Genomic DNA, 6,849 nt, shown 5'->3' with positions numbered 1-6,849 from the left:
CAGCTGTGCTTCTCTTAGTGGCTTATGTAAACCCCCCTTTTTGCTTATATTTTTTTTCTCTTGCTGTCCTTTTTTTTTTTTTTCCGTTTGGAGTTTCTATTTATTTTTTGGAATTTCTTCTTCTTCTTCTTCTTCTTCTTCTTCTTTTTTCTGTTGCCATATGTCACCTCTTTGATGTTTTTTGCCCCTCCTCCTCCAACCATTTTTTTTGGCAATCGTATTTCAAAACTGATCTATTCCCCCTTGAAGCATTTTTTTTCTCAACATTTCTGCTTATGTAGTCTGTAATTTCTGGTATCCGTTAGAGCTGTGCTGCTACTGCTTTTGAAAATTAGTGTTATAGTATTAATTTTTTCATGCCCTAGTAATGAGTATTTTGATATTGTAAAGTATAGTTAGTAGTACTAATGTGTTTACAATCAAGAATCCATTATGCAGGGTATTTTACTTAGAATTTTAACAAATGCGAGCATAACCTGAGGCACATGCCTTTGGCTCGCACGTAGGTTTTAGATACCCTTTGTGTCTCAATGTGCATTACACCCGCTACTATGGTTGAACTTGAAGGTCTACTTTGTAATTATATTTTCTTTGTTGGGTAGATCTCTTCCTCTCCATCTATGTGCGTGTGCCACTCGTGGATGGACCATATGCTTCTTATTTCATCATGCTGCACATCATTGCCATTGTTTTCACACAATGTGCTTCTTAATTGCTTGTACTGATATTTTATTTCCTTATGTGGATACACAAGCTTATTTACTTTCCTTCCTTTTTAATTTAAAATTTTCAATTATCCTAGGATGGAGAGATAGTGGAGGGAAGAGGAGCTGAAGACTCGTTCCTCAAAAAAAGAAAATGAAGGTAGATTATATATCCATAGAAAACATTATATCAAAGTAAAATATATTTGGTGATTCGGTGAATTTGATGTGACAGAGCTGTTTTTTTTTTTTTTTTTTTAGTGATATCATTTACTTGTGATTATTTGTACCATTTTATTAATTAGGAAACTAGTCCTTAAAAGAGGCAGTTAACAAACTAGCGAAAGCTTGGAATCGACAAAGGACAAATCCAACTAATTGGATAAAGATGTGCCAAAGGGATCAACTTTGTAGACTGATGGTCCTTGTGGTGAAATAACAGCAGGTTTGTTCATGAACTCCTTGCACATGATGAGCTTCATTTTGTTATGGATTTTAGTAGAAATTATTTAATTTTATTATATCCTTAAATGAAGCAAAAGTGAAGTCTCATCAGATGCCCGAGCAGGTGAAATATTTAATTTCTCTTTCTATTTTCTTTCTGTGATAAAAATTATGTTAGCTTAACCGTATTTTCATGATTTGTGCATAGATATTCTTTTCAATGCAGATTACCACAAAAATTTTGGGTATGGTCACGCAGACCTCTGTTTATCTTTGGTCAATTGAATGTTAGAAACCTTTATTTTCCCTCATGGTTGCTGCATAAGGTTATGTTTCATCTTTTTCTATAAAGTGGGTCTAATTGCTTTTCCCATGTAGGTGACTCTGAATGTGTAAAGATGTTTGAGAGAACATCTAATTTGCTGAAAAATTAGATAATTAATTATTGATGTGATTGTTCTGAAAAGTTGTTGGTTTTGATTGGAATTGCTTTGGGTTCACTTGTGGTATGTGGTTATCATTAGTATGTTCCCCGCTATGCTGTCATTATATAGTCAAGAAAGCTATTTATGCTTTGCATGCATGATGTAAGCTGTAGGTTGGGACACACACGATGTGTTTGCAATGCCTGGCTTTGCTTTCACAAACTCATGAACACATTTCTGCCCAAAAACGAGTGAAATATAGCCAGCAATTGGAATTGTGCTTTGAACATATATTTTCTTTAAATATATGCCCTGAGATTTATTCTCGTGTAAACTGAAGCCTGCTTGATAATATGTTCACACCCAAGTACATTGCCTTTGTCTCAGTGCTAATTTATGTTCATGGGTGAAGGATTGCCACTATTTAGTAATTTAGTGTATTGCCCGATTGCATTTTCTTTCACAAGGCAATGGGATCTATCGCAGTTGGTTTTTAGATATGGTCATATGTTTTTCAATTCATGATGAAGAATCCCTTACCCAAGAAAAATCTCAAATAATAAAATCATTGATTCCATGATAGTACTAAAACCAATGGCATGTGCCCATACAACTGTCTGGAAGTATCTTATTTTATCTATTTTATGGGGTTACTATTTGAATTACTAATTTCCTTTCTCATTTTTGTGGAGGCCAGAACTTGTTAAAGGGAATATGCAGCTTTTCTCTGTGGATCAGCAGTAGAGTTGGTGAGTAAATAGTTAGTGGGCTTCTCAAAGTGAGAAGGAAATTGGAATGTTAAAACAGTTCGATGTTGCATTCTTCTCCATTTATACTAGAGGATCTAATCTCTAATTTGAAAGTAATTTGCCTTGTATGCTCAATTTTAATTTTAAAATGCATACTCCATTGCGTCACATTTTAGATTGTGTTGTAGTGGGTGTAGACACCCTATTTTTGCCCTAGCCAAATAGAACAAGGGGTTCCCTTTTTATTATTATTTTATTATTATTATTAGTATTTTTATTATTACTTTCTTATAATTATTTATTTATTTATTATTATTGTTATTATTAATTTACTATAATTATTATTATTACCTTATTATTATTATTATTATTATTATTTTATTCAAATTGATACTTTATTATTATTATTATTATTATTGTTATTTTTTTATTATTATTATTTATTATTATTATTATTATTATTATTATTATTATTTTCCTATATTATTAGTACTTTACTATTATTTTGCTAGTATTTTTATCATTATTATTATTTTTCATTTTTATTATTATTACTAGTACTTTTATTATCTTTATTTTATTTTTACTTTACTATAATTATTTTTGTTTTCCATTTATTTTATTGTTATTATTTTTTATATATTATTATTATTACTTTTTGTATTATTACTCTATTTTTATTAGTATTATTATTATTATTATTATTATTATTATTATTGTTATTATTATTATTATTATTATTATTATTATTATTATTTTACTGATAATATATTTATTATTTTTATTTTTACCATAATTATTTATTATTATTTACAATTAATGGTAGTATTATTATTATTATTATCTTATGGATACTTATATTATTATGATAATTATTATTATTATTATTTCCTTTTTCATTATTACTATAAGAATAAAAGCATTAAAAAAAAAAACAAATTCGAAAAGGGAAGTTTGGCTTTAGGGTTTTCAATTTTTTTTATATAAGGGCAATGAGGCACACTGCCAGAAAGGAGGGAGGCAACCCAAAAAAAAAAAAAAAAAATCTAATCTTGCTACCGCATTGCCCCGGCGCGCCTGCTTCCTTCTTTCTCTAAGCTCCGGCCCTCTCTCATTTTTTTTCTTTGCCTCTCTCAGTTATTCTCCCCTCCTCCCTCGCCCGGTTCCCTCTTCTTCGGCTGCTGCTGCCAAGATTCCCTACCGAAGCCTTCACAGAATCAACCCAGCCAGCAGTCCTCTGCTCCTCTACAACTCTCCACGGCAGCCACACAGTCTAGCCGAGGCCACTGCTGCAACCATCGGGACACAGGAGCAGCCACCGTCTTTGGTCTCTCACAGCACAGACCGAAGCTCTGCTCCGGCCCGCTCCAGCCATCCAGCCCCGAAGACCCACTCCGGCACCTGACCAGCCACCCTGTCTCCGTTCCTCTGCACAGCCCCGCCAGGTTCCCTCCAGTCCGTGCACCAGCGGCCCCATCACCCTCTGCAACTCTCGGCCACCTTCAGGTGCTCCACAACTGCTGCCAGGCCACAGATCCGAGACCACCCTGCAATCACCTGACACCAACCTCCAAGCACCACAACCGTCGGACCTCTGCAACATCATTCAGTAGGCACGGCCCTCATCTACTCCAGCCGAAGCCCACACAGCCACCAACCCCAGTTCTCCGGCGAGCACCCCACTGTGAGTTCTCAACCCACACACACACTGTTCACACACTCGTATGTTTATATGCACACACGTTTTGCTTTTTGATTTTAAAGCTTTAAGTCTTATTTTGGGATTAACATTGTATACGTGTGCAATAATATTTTGCTGGGTTTAAAAAAAAAAATTTTGGCTATTCACATATGTATAGATTAATATTTAATATTTTGGGATAGGGATTCATTATTATAGTATATTTCTATACTTGTTTATAGTATCATATACATATACATATTGCGGGGTTATTATATTATGCTATCACCGTTAGTTTTTGTTTGTTAATTTTGTGTGTATATTTTATCATTGTTTATGAGGCTATTATGATCAATATGGTATTATGCATTTAAACATGCATATTTTTATTTATTATTATTGTTGTTGTATAACATGTCGTATACATTTTAATATTTAACATATATGGGTTTTCTTTTGCTTTTGTTATTGTCGTTATATTTAATATATGCATACTCACATTAGTATTTTAACACATTTAGTATCAGTATTTTAGGGCTTTGTCATATTCACATACAAGGGTATCGATTATTAGGTCGAGTTTGACATTTTGGTATATATTAGGTAAAGTTTACTAGGGTATTAGTGTGAAATACATAGAATATTTGCATGGTAAGGGTTCTATTGATGGGGCATATATTTAATGTTATATTATTTTTAGGGTTGTTGTTGTTCGTTATTCGTTGTATTTATTGAGGTAAATGTTTCTATTATAAGATTTTATCATGATGGATTTATATTGTAAAATGTGTATTGTCCTAATATGTTTCTTAGGGTTTGGGATTCTCATCTGTTGGGTTCTTATGGTAAGATATTTTATTCATACTTATATTCGTGCGTTACTTTATATTATACATTTTTTTGTAATTAGTCTTTCCCCCCTACGAATTTTCGGCTCCTCTGTTAGAACTTTTTAGTAAATTAGTTGCAGTATATGTGGTATTTTAAGAAACTATAGTTGTATGTGTGTTTAATATTTTAGAATGGTAGTAATATTAGTATTAATAAATTCGGATTTATAAGTAACATCGTGATAAATTGGTATTTTCTCGGTAATTGTAATATAACATTCTGAGTAAAATACTATATATTATTATTATATGCTACTTTTAGTATGTTAATTATTATGGTTAAGTTTAATATTTTAGGTAATATCAATTTTTTTGTGTTTGGTTTTGCGTTATCATGATTATTATCTGGTGTTTAGTATAATAGTATTATATAATTTATTACGAATATATTATTGGGGATATTTATATTGTTATCACCGTGTTTATGTTTATTTATGGATGTTTGAGTATTTTATTTTATCACGCACATGTAGTATTTAATATTGATCTGCTCATGATCTTAGTTATATTATATGTTTATATTTACTATTATTGGAGATGGTAGATTTTAGCTCTGTTATATATGTGATAGTACTATTTGGTATCCTAATACTCTCGTTATGTATTCATTTTATTATTTATTTATTAGTGTTTAAAAATAATATTCTATTATCCAAAAACCTCCCAAACTAGTATTTTCATACTTAGGGAAACCATAAAATTTCTAAAATTTGGGAGAGCGTATGTGAAAAGTATTTGGATTTTTTTACCCTATGATTTAATTGGGGGGGGTATTAGCCTTTGGCTTCAGTACCTTAGCTCTGAGGGAATATATGTATATAGTTATTTTATTTTTCAAGGTATTTTATTAAATTAGAAAATGGAGTACATTTAACGACTTAGTAGATTAACTTAGGGTAATTTCAAATTAATTAGGTACGTACGTAAAGAACGGGGGTGGGGGGTTTGCTTGTCCCTTCCCCTGCGGTAACGAAAATCCCGACACCAACTCTGTAATGTAGAAGATTCTACCCACAACGGGGGGTAGTAATTCATGTGTTTCTACGACTAAAGGTTAGTGGCGAAACCCGACTGTTACATGATTTTCATTGAAAAATAATGATTTAATTGCGCCGCCGGGGCCCACGGCGACCCGGGACGCCGCACAGCTTGGCGAATCAGCTCGGGGACTTTAGAAAGTCAAAGCCATTAATTAATTAGAAATTACGAAAAGTTCAATTTAAAGAAAAAACTTTTAATTACCCTCGGATTGCTGAATTTGTTCATTTGTAAATAACTTTGATTAATTGTGATTTTTTATTTTACTCCTCATTTGTAAATAACCTTAATTACGTAAAAAAATATTTTGTTCCCATTTTTGAATATTAATTGGAGAATTCTGAATAAATAAAGAGATTAATGGTAAGAATTTTGATAAGTATAATTATAGTATTGTATTACATCGTAAATATTATGTTTCCTATTTTTTTGTTCCAAATTTGTTAAATCAACAGATGATTGCGATTTGTGGTGCCTTATTTTTGCATATAATATTCATGGTAGATATTTGTTTCCCATTGTTTATAGCATGTGATAAAGTGGGGCTAGGCGGATAGTTTTAAGTTTAAATTAAACACCATCTCACGTTCTATAACCGAAGTTCCCTAATAAGATTAGATTAGGGGTGTAATAGCGTTTGTCCTTCGTGCTTAAGCTAGATGGGACCCGACGAACCACCCCATCATGCGCGTTTTTTTCCTGGACTCTATGGGGGAGGATGAAATTTCATTGGGACCTTTGGTCAATAATGATTAGAGCTTTGCCTACACATCTTGTCTATAGTCTTTTTCCCTAACTAGGATAGAGCGTGAAGAACCCTATATATACGTACCTACCCTGGGGTGGGACAGGAGCCATATCTTCTCCATGTATAGGATGGCATATTGGTCATATGTTTTTAGAGATACCTTGTATTTA

The sequence above is a fragment of the Malania oleifera genome, chromosome 12 (genome assembly GCF_029873635.1).
Source record: "Malania oleifera isolate guangnan ecotype guangnan chromosome 12, ASM2987363v1, whole genome shotgun sequence".
NCBI lineage: Eukaryota > Viridiplantae > Streptophyta > Magnoliopsida > Santalales > Ximeniaceae > Malania > Malania oleifera.
Note: the sequence above shows the minus strand (reverse complement) of the source record.